Source organism: Phyllostomus hastatus, unplaced genomic scaffold, assembly GCF_019186645.2.
Source record: "Phyllostomus hastatus isolate PE091 unplaced genomic scaffold, TTU_PhHast_1.1 phas_scaffold_21, whole genome shotgun sequence".
Taxonomy (NCBI): Eukaryota; Metazoa; Chordata; class Mammalia; order Chiroptera; family Phyllostomidae; genus Phyllostomus; species Phyllostomus hastatus.
Window position 1 is genome coordinate 14,767,984 of NW_025334017.1, and position 16,966 is coordinate 14,784,949.

Below are 16,966 nucleotides of genomic sequence, written 5' to 3' on the forward strand. Positions count from 1 at the left end.
TTTGGTTCACAGTCTGGCACTCAATCCACTGAGTCACACCAACCAGGGATGGTACATCTCTTTTAAGAAGCATGGTGCCCAGACAATAAAACTTCTTTAAGAAGTCTTATTATCCTAGCGTCTCAAGGTTGGATGGCCACTTACAAGTTATTTGTTATAAATATTTGACCATCAATGTACCACTCTATAGTCATTCCCCAGGTGCCCTATATTTTCTTGTCCTTGACCCAGCTCTGAGACTTGGGGAAAAATAAGCCACTGTCATGGAGTGATGGCCAGGAGTTGTCTATTTTCTAATACCTCACATTACTTGTGCCCTAGGAGTGGTCTTTCTTCCCATTGTTGCTTTGAGATTATTAGTGATCTCCTGTTTGAAACCCATTCTATTCAGTTAGGTCATTCTTCTTCTAAATGCCCAGCCAATGAAACACATTGACTTTTGGCTTCTGGTCCTTTTCTCACCTCAAGGTGTGCCATCATCTTGAATTCCTTTATGAGTTGAGTTTCACCTGCCATCACCACGGCCTTTGGTTTCTGCCCACCTCCTGGCCTCCTCTCCACTCCAATTTAATGACTCAGGTCATAGCTTCCCCTCAGATATTGGCATTCTCTACAGTTTCTCCACTTCCAACACTACTATCTTTGAAGCCCACATCTGACCATGACCCTTCTGCTTTCAATTTGTCTGTTCAACTGCCCCACCCTCTGCTCCACACACACACACACCCACACACGCACACTATAATGCTTCTTTCACCTTGGGTCACTTGCACCTCAGGAAAGATAAAACAATCTTTCCAATAACGTAAAGTTAATCCACCCTTTTCCTTTTGACCCTGTTTACTTACAAATCATTGTTTGGTGAGCCCAACCATCTACTTCCTGTGTGTCACATAACAGGGCAGCTTGGTAAGTACATTCAGGACCAGCCTCAAATGGGGCCTTCACAATGCTGCATTAAATCCGGTCAATCATTAAATTACTAAATCAGATCAAGACACTTTCCTACTCTGATTAAGCCTGGGACCTTATACCTCTGCCCTTTGCCCAGCAGATTATTTCATCCAAGTTCCAGAGATAATAGAATGGGTCAGAGAGAAAACTTCTCATGTTTTTGAATCAACACCAAATATGAAAAAGTGCCTCTCTCCGTACTTATTTATACCCTTTCTCTATTTTAAAATAAAACCTGTCTTTTCACCTAAATCAAACTCCTGTGACATTTAGAAGGTAACTGTAGTTGTCTACGAGGGTGGTGATGTTGGCTTAGAAGGAGTGGTGCCATTGGTTACATTCAGCATACATGTGGAAGGTAAAACCCACAGCTCTTTCTAGTGGATCGAACCTGGGTGTGACATATGAGAAACAAAAAAGATCAAGATTGACTTCCATGGTTCTGCTCTGGATATGGTGAATTAGGATCTATGAGAACCCTAACTGAGAATGCAGAAGATGGATACAATATTAAAAGCATGGGTATACAGGCATCATAGAGCTACCAAGACAGCCAAGATGTAAAGTTCCAAGAAACACTTTTCTCCCCTAAAAAGAGTAAGTACAGAGAGTGATCTCAACATTCAGTGCTGCTTTTCACCTTGAGATAGATATTGTCTGATCCACATGTGGTGGCACAGAGGTTGAAAAACTGAGTAGAACGTAGCACTTCCATGGGACTGCGAGACAAAAATTGGGTTCAAGGATCATCAAGATAAAGAGGTCCTGGTAAACACAGCAGATTTTCTGTTGCAGCCACTGAAGTTTATAACCTATGAATAAGTGTGAACTATACATGGACCAGACTTCCTAAAGAATGAACATCAAACCAAAATCAGCACAAACTTTCATTTCTTTAAGAATTTCTCCTGCTTCCTACTAAGTGCAAAAGTAAATTCTCTAGAAGAAAAAAACATCATCTAGCAGGAATGTCCAACCTTTTGGCATCTCTCGGCCACACTGGAAGAATAAGAGTTGTCTTGGGCCACACATTAAATACATCATGACTTGTAATCACAAAAAATTCTGGTAATGTTTTAAGCAAATTTATGATTTTGTGTTGGGTTGCATTTAAAGCTATCCTGGGCCACAGGTTGAACACCCTGACTAGAGTCTAAATGTCTGACATTAAACAAGAAACATATCAGGAAACATGATTATATAACTGAAAACCAAGAGAATCATAGAATAAAAACAAATCCACTAGAGATCCAGTTATCTGAATATCTGACATGATCTTTAAAAAAAAGAAAACAACCACTGTGATTAATGTGTTCAAAAAATAGAGGACAAGATAGTGAAGTTTATCAGATAACCAGATATTAAAAAGTATTATGTAAAAATTCCAAGGCTGAAAAGAAAATAATTCAAGTTAAGGACTTAATAGTTGGGTTTAACATTACATTAGGCACAGCCTCTACTTGAAGGTCTCCAACTGAATGCAAGTCAGGCCAAGTCACTGAACTTGGTCTTTCACTATCTTTGATATTTTTCTCACCTTTTTGTTACTCATGCTTCATTATGAGCAGATTACTATTAGCTATTATCAAGCTTACTGCCTCTTTTTTTCTGAGATTATCTTGCTCTTAAACTTAGCCATTGCGTTCTCACTTTTGGTTAATATAAGTTTTAATTCTGAAACTTCTATTTGGTTCATTGCATGTATACGAATTTGCACTTGAATGTAAAACTTCTTGCAGAATTTAAGTCTAGCTTTTACTTTTCTAAACCTAGCAATCATAGGAAAATGCTTTGTAGTCTGTGTCTGGTGCTTCTACTGAATGGAGTCTCCATGTTGCTCTCTGTTTTTTGGGCCTGTTCTGGTTCATGTTGTCAGAACTCCTCAGATGCCGAGTTACATTTCATTGATTTGGTGGATATTGTATTTGAAAAGTAACTTTTAAATATGATTTGAGACCTAAGATGTTATTACTTTCCACCAGAGACAACTGTCTTCTTTTTACCAACATTTTATTTTTTAATGTTCAAAAATACTTCAAAAAGTAAAGAATTTTACAATGAATACTTGTATATTCACCACCTAGACTCTACCTGTAATATTTTCTCTTTATCACTCAAATCACAACTTGTTTATGATGAATCTTATATTCTTCTTCATGTTTGTTGTGTTTGGTTTGTTGAACTTCAAGAAACTGTGGTTTAACAGTTTTCACCAAATTTGAAAAAATTTTGGCTATTATTTTTCAAGTACTTATCTGTCCCTTTCTCTCTTTTCTCTCCTTCAGAAATTCCAATATCGCATATATTTTGTTGCACAAAGTTGTCATAAGGTATAATGATCATTGATCCCCTATACTTTTTCTCTCTATTTTCATTTTGGATACTTTCTATTGTCATGTCTTCAGGTATACTTATATTTTCTCTTGCAATGTCTGATCTGCCATTAACCTAACATCGTGCACATTTCTTCTCTATCACTGATTTTCATTTTAAAAAGTTTCATTTGTCTTTTGTGGTTCTTTCCTGTCCTAACAAGTTCAATCTTTTCTCTAACAAAATAATTATTTTAATGTATTTTCTGTTAACTCTATCATTTGTGCCATTTCAGAGTCAGATTCAGTTGGTTGATCTTCCTCCTCATGAGTTATATTTTTCTCTTTCTTTTTGTGCTTGGTGAGTCTTTACTGGCTGTCAGCACTGGGTGTTTTAACTTTTGGGGTGCTAAATATTTTATATTCCTTAAGTTTTATTGTGGGATGTGTTCAGTTATTTGGAATCTTGTTTTGGGGATCTTATTCTACCCATTGTAACATGCAAGAGCAGCACCTAGTCTGTGGTTAATTTTTCCTCAGTACTCTTTTTATTAATCAATAACTTATGAATTTGAATTTTAATAATCAGTAATTTATGAGTAACTATGAATTTGATGTTTTCTATTCTGGCTGTTTGGATTTGTTTTAATCAGGTATATAAGACTCACAAACATGGAAATGACTATCATGAAAGAAGATATTTTCACTGATGGTTTCCTGGAACTAAGTGGCATATCATGTCATACAAGACCACAGTGGGCAGCAGCAGGGGCAGTCGGAAGGCAAAAGGAGTCTGGGGAAAGCAGGAGCAAAAGCCTTTAGTGTAGTCTTTATGAGAGGCCAGACATGAGGCAAATTAGCAGTTGTATAGGCTTAGGACTGGATAGTTTGCATACTTATGGTGGGCTCCGGGTTAGAGGAGAATTCTGTAATTGTCTAGTACCTGGCCCCAGGGTAATTAGGGCACAGGAATATTGCCTCCTGGTGTGTAAGAGTTCAATAGAGATTATGAGTACTGTTGGGGGTTTAGGTTCTAAATTTGTAGATTTGCCTATAAAAAGTATGCTTACAGGGGAGTCATTTGCCATACATAGGAATCAGCCTTTCTCTTCAGACAGTGAAACCCTAGATTGCAGAGCAACAGGAATTCAGAAAATAAGAAAGAGTTAATATAGGAGCAGGCACTATTCCTGTCCCTGATGACTTGGGAGCACTGTCCCCTCTAATATTTTGGGTGGTTCATGCCCTGGCCTTGGTAGTTTCCTTATGTGCATGTGTTGGTAACTACTCAACTGAATACTTAAGACAAACCTTTTGCAGTTCTCCAGAATTCCTCCTCTATGCAGCTCCCCTCTCTGCCTCATGACCCTACCAACTATTGCTTCCCTGGACTCCCAGATGCCTCCTCACAAGCCAGAAATACCACCTCACTTTCTTGGGAATCTCCTCCTTGTATCACAGCCTGCAAAGGCTGACTGCCCTTCTCCAGGCAGTAAGCAGAGGTAATTCCAAGGCTGAAGTTGTTGACTTCTTGCCTCTCAGGGATCTCAGTCCTTCGTTTACTTATGTTTGATGTCTGTAGAAGTATTTTTGTCTATTTTATTTTTTAGTTGTTTCATATGGGAGGATAAATCTAGTCCTCATCACTCAATTTGGGTGCATATTATAATTTCTAGGGTAAGAACTAATAAAATATTTTAAAAACTGTATAATTTCCAAACCAATAAAGAAATAAATAGAAAAGCTATTAATATAAAATAAGAATGGAGTGAAAGAGTAAAAAGAAGCAAATAAAACCAGAAACACATAGTGAAATTGTAAATTTAACTCCTTAATGACATTAAAAATTAAATATATTAAATCATGCAATCAAAGGGCAAATACTAGATTAAACAAAACCCGGTCATCTGCTGTTTTCATACATATTACCATAACAAAAGTTGAGAATGAGCTAACATTTGTCTTGGGTAGTTAGAAGAAAAACTCCAGGCCAGAAAGAAGGAAATAATAAAATAAGATCAGACACTAATGAAACAGCTGTAATAAAAAATTCTAAAAACCCATAGCTATTAAAGAAGTTAATTTTGTAATTTTTCAACTTCAACAGTATCCAACCAACAAACAAAGAAAACAAGCCGACCATCTGGGACTAGATCAATCACTGTCAGACTCTACCAAATGTTTAAGAATTAGCACGCATGCTTTTTTAAATAATTGAAAAGGAGCGGATATTTTTTACCTCATTTTTCAGCATAACTTTAATATAAAAACCTGACAAAAATCCTATAAGAGAAGAATAATTTAGACTGATATGACCCATGGGAATAGATACAAAAATGCTAAACAAAACATGTATAGGCAGAGTCCAGCAATACATAAATTAGACAATATGTTATGACCAAATTGGACTGGTTCCAGAAATACAATATTGGTTTGACATTTGTAAAATGTATCAGTTGAAGTTATTAAAAGAATAAAGGGAAAATATATGGTTATTTCAACAGATACAGAAAAACCATTTAATAAAATTCACATTTATTATGAGAAATATTCTTAGCAAACTAGGAATTGGAGGGGAGCACCTTATCTACAAGGGTCCTGCAGCTAATATCACATGGTGGGCCACATGATCAGCATGAGTTGGCAGTGGGATGTGGCTGCTAAAGAACTTGACCCTAGGAAGCACAGTGCTCTGCTCCAGAAATGCAAATTCCTGCTCTCCTCTACTTAGGTCAGATAGCACCTGGGATACTGTGCTGGTTTCTGGAGCCCTGGAAACACCTAGGAAAGATGGTGAACACCATTACTCCTGGTGAGTGAGCAATGGTGAAAACAACTAAGGAAAAGAGAAGACTTAACAAGCAGGTAGTGTTTTCAGGGGAGCAGGTCTAAACTTTGAGTGTCTAGAGGAAAGGATAACTAGAACTAGAGAAGGGTACAATCATACAATATTTAATGAGGGGATACATTCTGAGAAAGGAGTCATTAGGGTGATTTTTGTCATAGTGAGCACATCATAGAGGGCTTTTACATAAACCTAGATGGGAGAGCCCACTACACACCTAGGATGTATGGTATAGCCTACGGCTCCTAAGCCACACACCTGTACAACATGTTACTGTACCAAAAAAAAGAAAGATTAAACAAATCACAAGAGAAAATGATGTAATCAAGAGACTTAGTAAACACATGTTTGAGGCTACAACTGACATAACACAGCATGCTGATTTATAGAAAACATTTTTGTTGTAAGGAGAAAACATACACTCTAAAATTATAAAAATATAATATGGTAAATACATAAACCATATACATAAAGTTGTTTATTATATTATCAAGTTTATACTGTACATGATTGTATGCACTATTTGTTTACACCAGCATCACCACAAACGTATGGGTAGTGTGCTGAGCTGTGACATTATGACTGCTACCCTGTCAGCTGGTGGTAGGAATTTTTTTAGCTCCATTATAACCTTATAGGACCACTTTTGTATGTGTGGTTTGACCTTGACTGAATCACCATTATGTGGCATTTTGTTAGACAGATGCACTTAGGAGCTCTACAGGGAAGGACATTTTAGCAAGTAAAACTCTCTGATGATGACAATTGCCTGCTACGTTCCCTGATGCTGTTCTTGTTTCTGGCGCTAGATGAGCCATAATGAGGGATGTTGCAGAATGGATGAATTAGCAACATCTGGGATGACTCCTAACCCTAAAATTCTATAATTCAAGCATCATAGATCAGAACTGTAATGCTGTTCACAAAAAATGCCATTGCAAGTTTACCCATGATGTTTATGGCAGCAAACACAACAGCTATACCAGAGTAGTTCCAGGTGCTAGTTGCCTCAGAGCTCTTTCCTGAATTGTGCTAGAAACCACTAATAAAACTTACTCTTTACAAAGACACTTTGCTTCTCTTGTTGTTGATAAACTCTGAAGTTATTTTGGTAAGACTCTAGGTCTGTCACCATAATGTTGCATATGGTGCTTAAAAAGTCCATCACCTAGCTTCTACTTTTGGAGTCAGGATACTTAATGAATAAAAAGCTCGAGGAAGTTGAACTGGTTTCTCCACATCCCTGGATTTGCTCGTGACTTCTTGAACTTTCTGCATCCATTATACTCAGTTTACATATCATGTTTCTTCTCTTGAGACTGGCTCTATTTCTAAACTGCCTTTCATATTTCTGCCCAATTTAACAGATTTTAAATTAAATAACAGCAAAAACAGAGCATTTAACCAACATTTCTCACTTCAATTTCTTAAGAATCATCACCTTCTTAGTGCACATATTTAACATATTGGCCTTAATATGTGCTCTCTCTTACTTGAGCTGTGTTCCTTTAAATTGTATCTAATTTCTAAGAGCTCATGGATATATGAATATATAATCTCCCCATTAACTTTATCTACATATCAGTCCACAAAAAAATATAAGTGATTTTAATGTCTTGATAGAGAATTTGTGAATTTCTTTACTTTTCCCCCCGGCCGTCAGTGATCTTTGCAAGGAAAGGCTTTGTCAGCTGAGAAGGGAGAGAGGGCGAGTCACCCAGTCCAGCCCTGAAAACCTCTCCAGTCAGAAGACCTTCGCGGCTCCGTGTCCTGTGTCTGAAAACCACTGCTGGTCTTGTTTTGTCTCTTCAGAAACATCTGAACACCGAAACCACGGTTAATGTCAAGGCTGGCTCTCTCACATCTGAATCCCAGTCGTGAGTTAAAAGGATTTATACACACGGGTATCACCTTTGGCCATCTTTTGCGAGTTATGGTTTGTTCCAATTACCATCTTTAATATCACCTATGTTCCCCTGGTTACAATTCTCATTGTATTTCAGCTGTGGTTGAAAGAAACTTAAGAAGAAAAATATTTGCTCTCTTTATAAAAGTACATAATTTTGTTTCCACAAATGGGTATTTATGACTATGTTTTTATTATTTTACTTATATCAAACTTACATTTTTAGTATGGGAAGAATAGAGTAATTATATATTATTAATACTAAGATATCTTTCAAGTGAAATTAAAGATACCTTTCAGGATTATTTCTTTTTAGATTAGAATTTTTTTTACCTACACATAAATTTTAATATTACCATAGATATGTGTGTAGTCTTATGAAATTCTTCCTAATTTATTTTTAAATTCACCTAAAATTTTCAGCTGATTACTTGAAAGTATGTTATTACAGTGGTTAAATATATCTTACGTGGTGTACAATATTTGAAACATCTTAGTAACCCATCAAATGATATTTGTAGAAAATATTAACATTTAAAATCTCATATTAGAGATTTTTATATGATTAGGCTCTATAAAATTTTCACAGATTGAGCCCTGGCTGAGCGTAGCTCAGTGGATTGAGTGCAGGCTGCGAACCAAAGTGTCGCAGGTTCGATTCCCAGTCAGGGTACATGCCTGGGTTGCAGGCCATGACCCCAAGCAACTGCACATTGATGTTTCTCTCTCTCTCTTTATCTCCCTCCCTTCCCTCTCTAAAAAGAAATGACTAAAATCTTTAAAAAAACTTATAAAAAATTTTTTTCACAGATTGAAACATTTGAATGACTAAAAGTAGTATTTTAATAATATGCATACCTAATTGCCTCTAAATTAATCTGTTTACACGTTCACAAATTAGGTCATAAACACTCGTATTATAATTTTGATAAATGAAATTAAATAGGATATAATAAATTCTAAGCATTCAAAAAGACGTTATAAAACACAGGGGTGTTTCACTGTAATGCAACATTGTGTAGCATCTGGTATAACACTGCTATGTCTTGAGTTCCTTCCAAGAGAGGTTAGTTATTAGAAAGGATGGAAGAAATTTATGGTGACCTGGTCATACAGCAGGGGCCCTGAGGGCACTCTTAGAGCAACAATGAAAAGTCAAGAAGCAGTTAGAAAGCCAATGCAAACAAAGGTGACTTCTAGTAATTCCATGGTAAAGAGACCAAAACCATACAGAGTAGCTGGGTTTCCTAGAGCAAAGATACAGATAGGCTTTTTTTTTCCTGTCTTCATTCAATAAATTTTGTTTTCTAAGTAAATAAAAAGAGAATAAAATTTAACCATTAGGGTAAGTTTCTTAGAGAGACCGATAAAGAACATTTTCCCCATGGGAAATGTAGAAAGAAGGTAATCCAAACAAAGCCCAGTTGGGTCTTCTTTTTCTCCTGTTTTCTCCTTCATTTTTAATTTAGCCAGGAAATCCATGTATTTCAGAAAGCAATTCTCTGGCCTTTTGAAAAAAATAGTGTATTACTGCTAGGAGCAAGCACTGCTGACAAAAAAATAATCATTTCTTCAAAAAAACAGACCCAAACATTATCAATTAGCAAGCCACCGAAAAGGCATGCCAGTATTGAAGCAGGAGAACTGACTGACACTAATCTTTATACCTGCTAGAGAAAAAATGATTAGTGAAAGTGTATATGGGTACAAGGCTGGGTTGCATGGTTATTGAGAATGGATTGGGTCTCTGTGGTCTGCCTTAGCTCCCACTGCTGTCTTCAGAAACAGTTAGTTCTACAAGGTCAACCAGGAAGACTGCAGCCAAATGATCCTGTGGGCTGTTCGTGCTGGGGCAGCCTCAGGCTCATGACTAAGGAGAGCAAGGGAACCAGAAAGTGGGTTGGAGTTGGGGGTCAAAACGACAGCATGTTTCTTTGAGAGAGAAAAAGAGTTAAACTGTCTAAATTCCAACTCAGAAGCCATAAAAACCACAGTGACTCAGCAGGAAAAGTACTTATTTGAACAATTATCTCTAAATTGGAGACTCTCGAACTCTGCATTTGATCAAGTACATTTAAGGAGAAAAAACTCTCATTTTGTGTTGGTCTATTATCTTCAAATAATTAAAATGATATCATTACCACTTATAAATGTTATATCTCCCTTAAAGATTACATTTAAAAACACAAATGATACCATGCTGCCATAGAAGGCAGTTTCTCCTCTAACCGAACTAATATTCCCTCAGGGTCAGATCTACATCTCATGCAATGCCATGGGAGAATTAGACTCTAAGAAAGCAAAGAGAATCCTCATAGAGTTACATAGGATGAAAATTTGGCTCAGACATTATTTTTTAGATGGAAGCTGATAAACAGAAGAAAAGTTAAAATATACAGAAGTGGGGATCCAAGGCAACAATGCCAAAAGAAAGGAGCCTTTTGTTGTTGTTGTCTCCGGGTTGTTTTTTTCTCCCTTCTTTGTGCTATTTGGACCCGTTCTCTCCTGGTCTCTTTCATGCACGTGCTATTAGAGCCTGCGAATATGAAAAACTAGGAATTCAAATAAAAATAAAATAGTTCCTTGTCCTATTTACCTTTCATAATAATGAGCTCTGAGTTGCATATTCTGTGTGTCTCAAACTGTGACCTAAACGTGCAGTCTGTAGGCTGAAATTATTCCATGGGACACACTAACCACAGGGCAGCAAGTACGCAGAACGCCCCTTCTCTCTTCAGGAGACATCACCCTGTGCTGTGGCATCCTCATGTGTAGAAAACCAATGAGGTCTCATGCTTCTTAGAATTGCAAACATAAACCTTGAGATGTGTAGGTTGCAAGTGTTCAAGTGATGTAGTATTTCATCTTTTTTACTTACAATCACTTCTATGCTTAGATTTTCTTTGCATTGTCTTTGCTTTATTTCTATCGCAAAATATTCTAGTATATTTTCATGGCAATTCCAAGAACAGATGAAGTGTACTTTATTTTACTTCTTATTGTTCAAATAGCATGTAACAGCTCTTTCTAATTTAAAAAATCCAGACTGTACTTTTCTCTCACATTGTGAAAAACATAATTTACTTTCTAGTTGCATGTAGTATTTCTATATTACATATTTTGGTCTGCTCCTATATTACTTTTTGATTGATATTATTTGGCTGAAATTCAATCCACAGCCATAAACCACCATACAAAATGTGGGAAATGTTATTTTATACCTGCATTAGGCATATTTTCATATATTCCTAAAATGCTAATTGCTGATTTTAGAGACATAAAGCTAATTAATCCCATGAAGTCTGTAAAAGAGTTATATGCAGCTCAAAACATTGCCTGATTTCTGTTGCCGTGGGACCTATGTGTGGTTTCTAGTCTTTGAGCTGTGGTTGGTACATTTCAAAATTCCAGGTGCTTTTCTGATAAAGAAGCCAATTCTGCTCCAGCTTTGCAACCTGAAAAACCAATCCACTGTATTCAGAGAGCATGCAAGTGTGCAGAACACTGCTCTAAGCCTTTGAATGCCTTATTGTCTTAATTACCATAACAATTCTCTTATTGTCCCCCATTTTGCAGACGAAGAAACTGAGCCCTGGAGATATTAAGTACCTTGGCTGGGGTCTCACACAGCTAGGAAAGGTAGAAACCTAATTTGTCCCTCAGAAAACCTCACTTTAGAGAGTCCCTCACAATAAGAAGAAATGTACATTTCTGGAGTTTAAACCATACTGGGAAGTAGTGTGGACATTTTTGTATTTAGTTGCTAATTCCTATTTAAGTCTCATTGACACCCACAACATAATGATGGCTTCTGTCTTTCAAAGGGTGAGGGAAATGATGCTAAATTTACTGGACACTGGCCGTGTACTCGACTTCATTTGTCACTTCATTTGTCATTTCATGTGATCACACAGCATTCTTAAACCATGATGGTTTAAGAATGCTGTGTGATCTCCTAGTGTGCCAAATCAAAGCCACCTCACTTTTAATATTCAAGTTTCTTAAAGTAAATTGTGTTGAAATATACGTGAAAGAAGAGATTATTATAAAAATATAACTAAGGTTAGAAACAAATGAATGTTGAATTGAAAGATAAATTGCACACTTTCAACATTCAACACAATATGGAGACATCTGAGATATATAGATATATAAACATATATTGTTACGGTAATGTATATTTAAAAAGATGACTCAAAATATTTTTGAAAGGAAAAATGTATAAATCCATTATCTGTCATCTAGCCATTCATCCATTCTGTCATCCACCCACTCATTTATATATCCATTCATTCTTCCAACTATACATTTATTTTTATATAAGCATCTTTGTAGAGAAGTATGATTTTTGTTACTTTGCACCATCAATGTGTGAATAGCTTCACACCTCTTTTTGAAGATAGACTTCTATCCCTGATAGCTATGTGGTGTCCATCATTAAACTTTTCTTTCCCTGCTTGATGGTTGCCCCAAGGGAAAGATGACAGAGAAGATATTTTTTTCTCTGCAGGAAAATTATGCTTCAATTTTTCTCTCTTCAGCTTCCCAGAGTCCCTCTTGCTGTTAGCACTGACCCCTCAGGCTTTCCATCTATTCACCCCAGGGCAGCCTCTGGTCAATGCTAGAACCACCATCATATTCCAGTTAGAGGTTATTATTCTTCATGAATGGCCTGGCTGAAAATGTGGAGCAAGTGTGAGTACCCGCATTTGTATAGGGGAACAGTGTGGAGGAGGCCTTGGGTGTGGCTTCAACCAAAGATTCATTGGGTGAATGAAGAGGCTGAGGGAAATCCAACAGATGGTGGTGGCATGTAAAGTAATGTATGCACGTATCAGCAAGAGAGAAGGGAAGGGAACTGCTCTTTTGCTCAAAGGCAGTAAGCAATCACTCCTATCCCTCACTGTGGGGAACTACAGTAGAAAAGCCATTATCCATCTCTGTTAGAAAGTTTGCCAGACATGGTTATCTGCTCTAAAATAACCTTAAAAATGGAATGCTGAAATATTCCTATTTGTATGTGCACAGCTACCATACAATTCAGCACATTGTGGTTGCTCAATACGTAATTGTGTAATGGATGGCGAGTGAATAGATTAATTTCAATGTTGTGGGGGATGCTGGATCACAGATGACATGTAGCAGGAGACTGAAGTAAATGCACTGCAGGTGAGGCTGGTATGAGTGTACACCTGAGACACAGGTGAGTGTTAATGTGGCGTGTGAACCTGGATAACCTGCCTATATTCACCCTAAGTCCCACTCTGCCACCCCACCCAATTTTAGAGGACAGCAGGGATCACTTGGGTGTAGACAGGCTTTTGACAAAAAGGAAGTAGAGATTTAGGGGTATCCTAATGTGTCCACCCATTCACTATTTCCCTCATTCATCCATTCATTAATCTATAAAACATTTACTGAAGATCTGTATGTGTTCCAGTAACTGTCCTAGGGGACTAGGCTTACAAAGGTGAGTAAGATGCTATCCTTGTAAAGAAAATAATTAAAGTAGACAATAGTAAGTGCCAGGACAAAGAAATGAAGCTAACAAAGAGTATTATGGCATCACAAAGAGGAGGCACCTATCACAGAGACTTCCTGGAGGAAGTGATGCCTGAATTAGGTGCTGAAGGGTGAATCTGCTTTAGTCAAATACGTATATAAGAGGAGAGAAAACAGGAGGGTGGAAGAGAAGAGCAACCCACACAGAAATTAGTTAGGCACACACCAAAGTATAGTCATGCCATAGCAGACATATTCAGAAGATGACATGAAGTTCAGTCTTGTAGGAACATGCTGTTTGAGGTGGGAAATGACAGGAGATGAGGCTGAAAAAATGGGCTAGGACCAGAGGGCCTCCATGTAAGAAAGCTGGCATTTAATTTCTAGGGCAGAAGGAAATCATTCAAGGGTTTAAGAAATGTGACATAATTGAATTTCCATTCTGGGGCTCTCCGGTGTCCGTGTGGAGGATGGTCAGAGAGGTCTCCCCAACCGTCCTGTGAGATGATGAAGACTTGTCTTGGGGATCAGGTAAGGACAAGAAGGCAGAATGGTTAAGACGGTCTCTGCTTTCTGTCTTGAATGCTGAGTCAATGGCTTGTCTCTTACCTCAAGCTGGGCAAGAGAATCTAGAAGAAATAGGTTCTGGAAGAAGGTGACAAGTTCAGTTTGGGGTACACTGAGTTTGAGGGGCTTGAGAGAAATCCAGATGAGATGCATGAGCCAGTTAGACAGAAGTGTGTAGAGCAGGAGTATTGGTTGTAAATAATTAGAGTGCTCCCCCACGGAAACTGTGAGTGGATTGTGAAATCTAGGGACAGTGGGTATTGGTAGAAGGACCTTAAGGAACACTGAGAGAAGGCAAGGGAGCTCACCAAACAGAGAAGAATAGTTTGAGAAGCATAAGGAAGAGTATAGTGCGTGGCGACAGGGAAGTTTTCTCAACATTTCCCCTTTAGATGCTTTTATTATTACTCTTGGAAAATCCTAAGCATATCTTATATTATAATATCTCTTCCATAGTATTGATGATATTGATATTCTTTCTATTCCATCTGTCTTTTCCCACCAGGTCGGAGGACCCTACTGAACTGGGACTGTGTCTTAGTCATCACTGCATCTCCAGTGGCTAGCACAGAGGACACACTTAGTATATAGTAAGCATTACTTACTATATACTAAGTAATCAATGTGTTAGGCATTCAACACACACACACACACACACACACACACACACACACACAACACTCATGCTCCTCTTGTCCTTGAGACTATTTTGGCCATAAGTCATAGAAACTCAACTTAAACTTGATAGGAACTGGCTCATGGCATCCAAACAAAAGTTGAACATTCGAACTCTGCGAATGATAGGAAAGAACCGAGGCTTCAGGAACAATGGAAATCAGGAAACTTAAGGCCCTCAAGGCTTTTTTATCTCTTGTTTTTTTGCTGCATTCTTTCTCTAGATTTTTTTTAATATGCTGGGGGATGTAACCACTGATAATGCCTACTGCATTTTTCATTTCATACCTTTAACAACTGAACAGAAATTGACCTGAGACTTCCATCTGTTGTAGGTCCAAAACTCCTGGGGTGTGGATTCCCTGGTCTAGCTGAGATGAACTGTCCATCTTTGAACCAACTGACTGTGCCAGAGGTGGTGGGGGTCTATTAAGTTTTTACCAAATGTCCACTCTCACTGCAACCATAAGGATGAGGGAAATTATTCTCATAAAATATTGATCAGATTTAAGTTCTTAGTGCTCATGGGTAGGAAACCGTCAGGTAACAAGTGGATCCACAAACGCCATTGGTGTGTAGCCCCACCATCTCAGCCTGGCTTCACCGCTGCCCGACAGCTGGGACTCAGGCAAGGCCTGGTCTGAAGGCTGAAGAGCCTGGGCTCATATTGCCCAGGCTGCCATGTCGTCACGGCTAACAGATTAGATTTGTGCCCTTCCCTGAACTTTAATTTACTTCAGATACATTTTGCAGAGAAGTGAAATCAAACCTGGGGACTGAGGCTCCTAATCCCTCCACCCTTTGTCTTCATCTTCATCATTGGACAAAGATTAGATTTTCCCTTGAGTGATCCATGTGGCAACGTGGTCTTCTTATGCTTTTCTAGGGTAGGAAAGGACTGCCAATTACTGTTTCTTTGCAAATTCAGCCTAATTTCACGACACGGGAAATTGGCCAGTCAGCTTTTGCTGGTGGTCCACTCCCTGTTTCAAAGCCACTCCCTTGTGGATTCTAGCTTTGCATCCCATCTTCATGAAGGTATAATGACCACCTGGATACCGATGACACCAGGGTTCGGCTTGACCTGCAGCAACACCGGTGAATCTGCCCCAGATCTTCCCTTCAAGTGTCTAGCAGTGACTGTGGTGTGACTTTGTCCAGGTGCTCAAGTTAAGAGTGATTTAGGTCAGTGGTTTTCTGTGGAATCCTGAGGGAGCGAGGAGGCCAAGCCTGAGGAACTCTGGGCCTCCTGCCTCCATTTCAGCCACAGCAGCTCCCCAGCTTTCTGTTTTATAGTGTGGGGTTCCGAACGAGGTTACACATGGAGGTGCTGGAGAACAAAATGTTTGAGAAGCCCTGTTTAGATGAACAGGTCTAAGACTTTAAAAACTAGTCTAACAGATTAGATTTGTGCCCTTCCCTTAACTTTAATTTACTTCTGATGCCTTTTGCGGAGAAGTAAACACAGATGTGAAAGTCAAGGCAAAGAGATATTGCTTGTTCTCTTTATCTACATAGCATTTATCTCCATAAGTAGTGTAAAGCATACTATGCATGGGGCCACTTTAAAATGGAGTCTGAGCAGCTGCCACAGAGGAACGGTCTTGCAAGTCTCACTCCTCCGACCTTTGGAATGTTCGAACTGGGCAAAATGACCTTTGGACGGGTCCTAAAGCGGCACTGTATTCCAAACTACTGTTTGCAAAGAAAGCAGATATTATGACCCCTGGACTGAAAATTAAAAACATTATTTATAATTAGCATCACTATGTCAGCTTATCTGCACCAACAGAAATGCCTCCCTTCTACTGATGTAATTGTTCCTTTCCCTTTCTCAGAAACACCCCTTGTCTTTGTCTCCTAATGTGAACGCTATTTGGGTTTCTGCCTGTATCAGTGCTTCCCAAATGGCTGTTCTTTGGGATCTCAAATAAACGCTTGTTGCCTCTCACTTTGGCTTTTCACGTTTAGATTAACAGTAAGAAAAGAAGAATAAGGTGTCTTTCTGTATTTGGCTCAGAGTGTTGGCCTATGTTTTTAAAATTTCTTTTGGCTCTGGCTTAGGCTAGAATCCTCATCAAGCTCATTTGTTCTTGCAGAAAGAAAATACTTAGTAATTGCTGCTCTGTTGTTTACAAGTTTTCTAACCACCCTTGTTGACGTGTGTGCCTGTAGTAAGAATAGGTGGGAATACCTGAGTGTTTT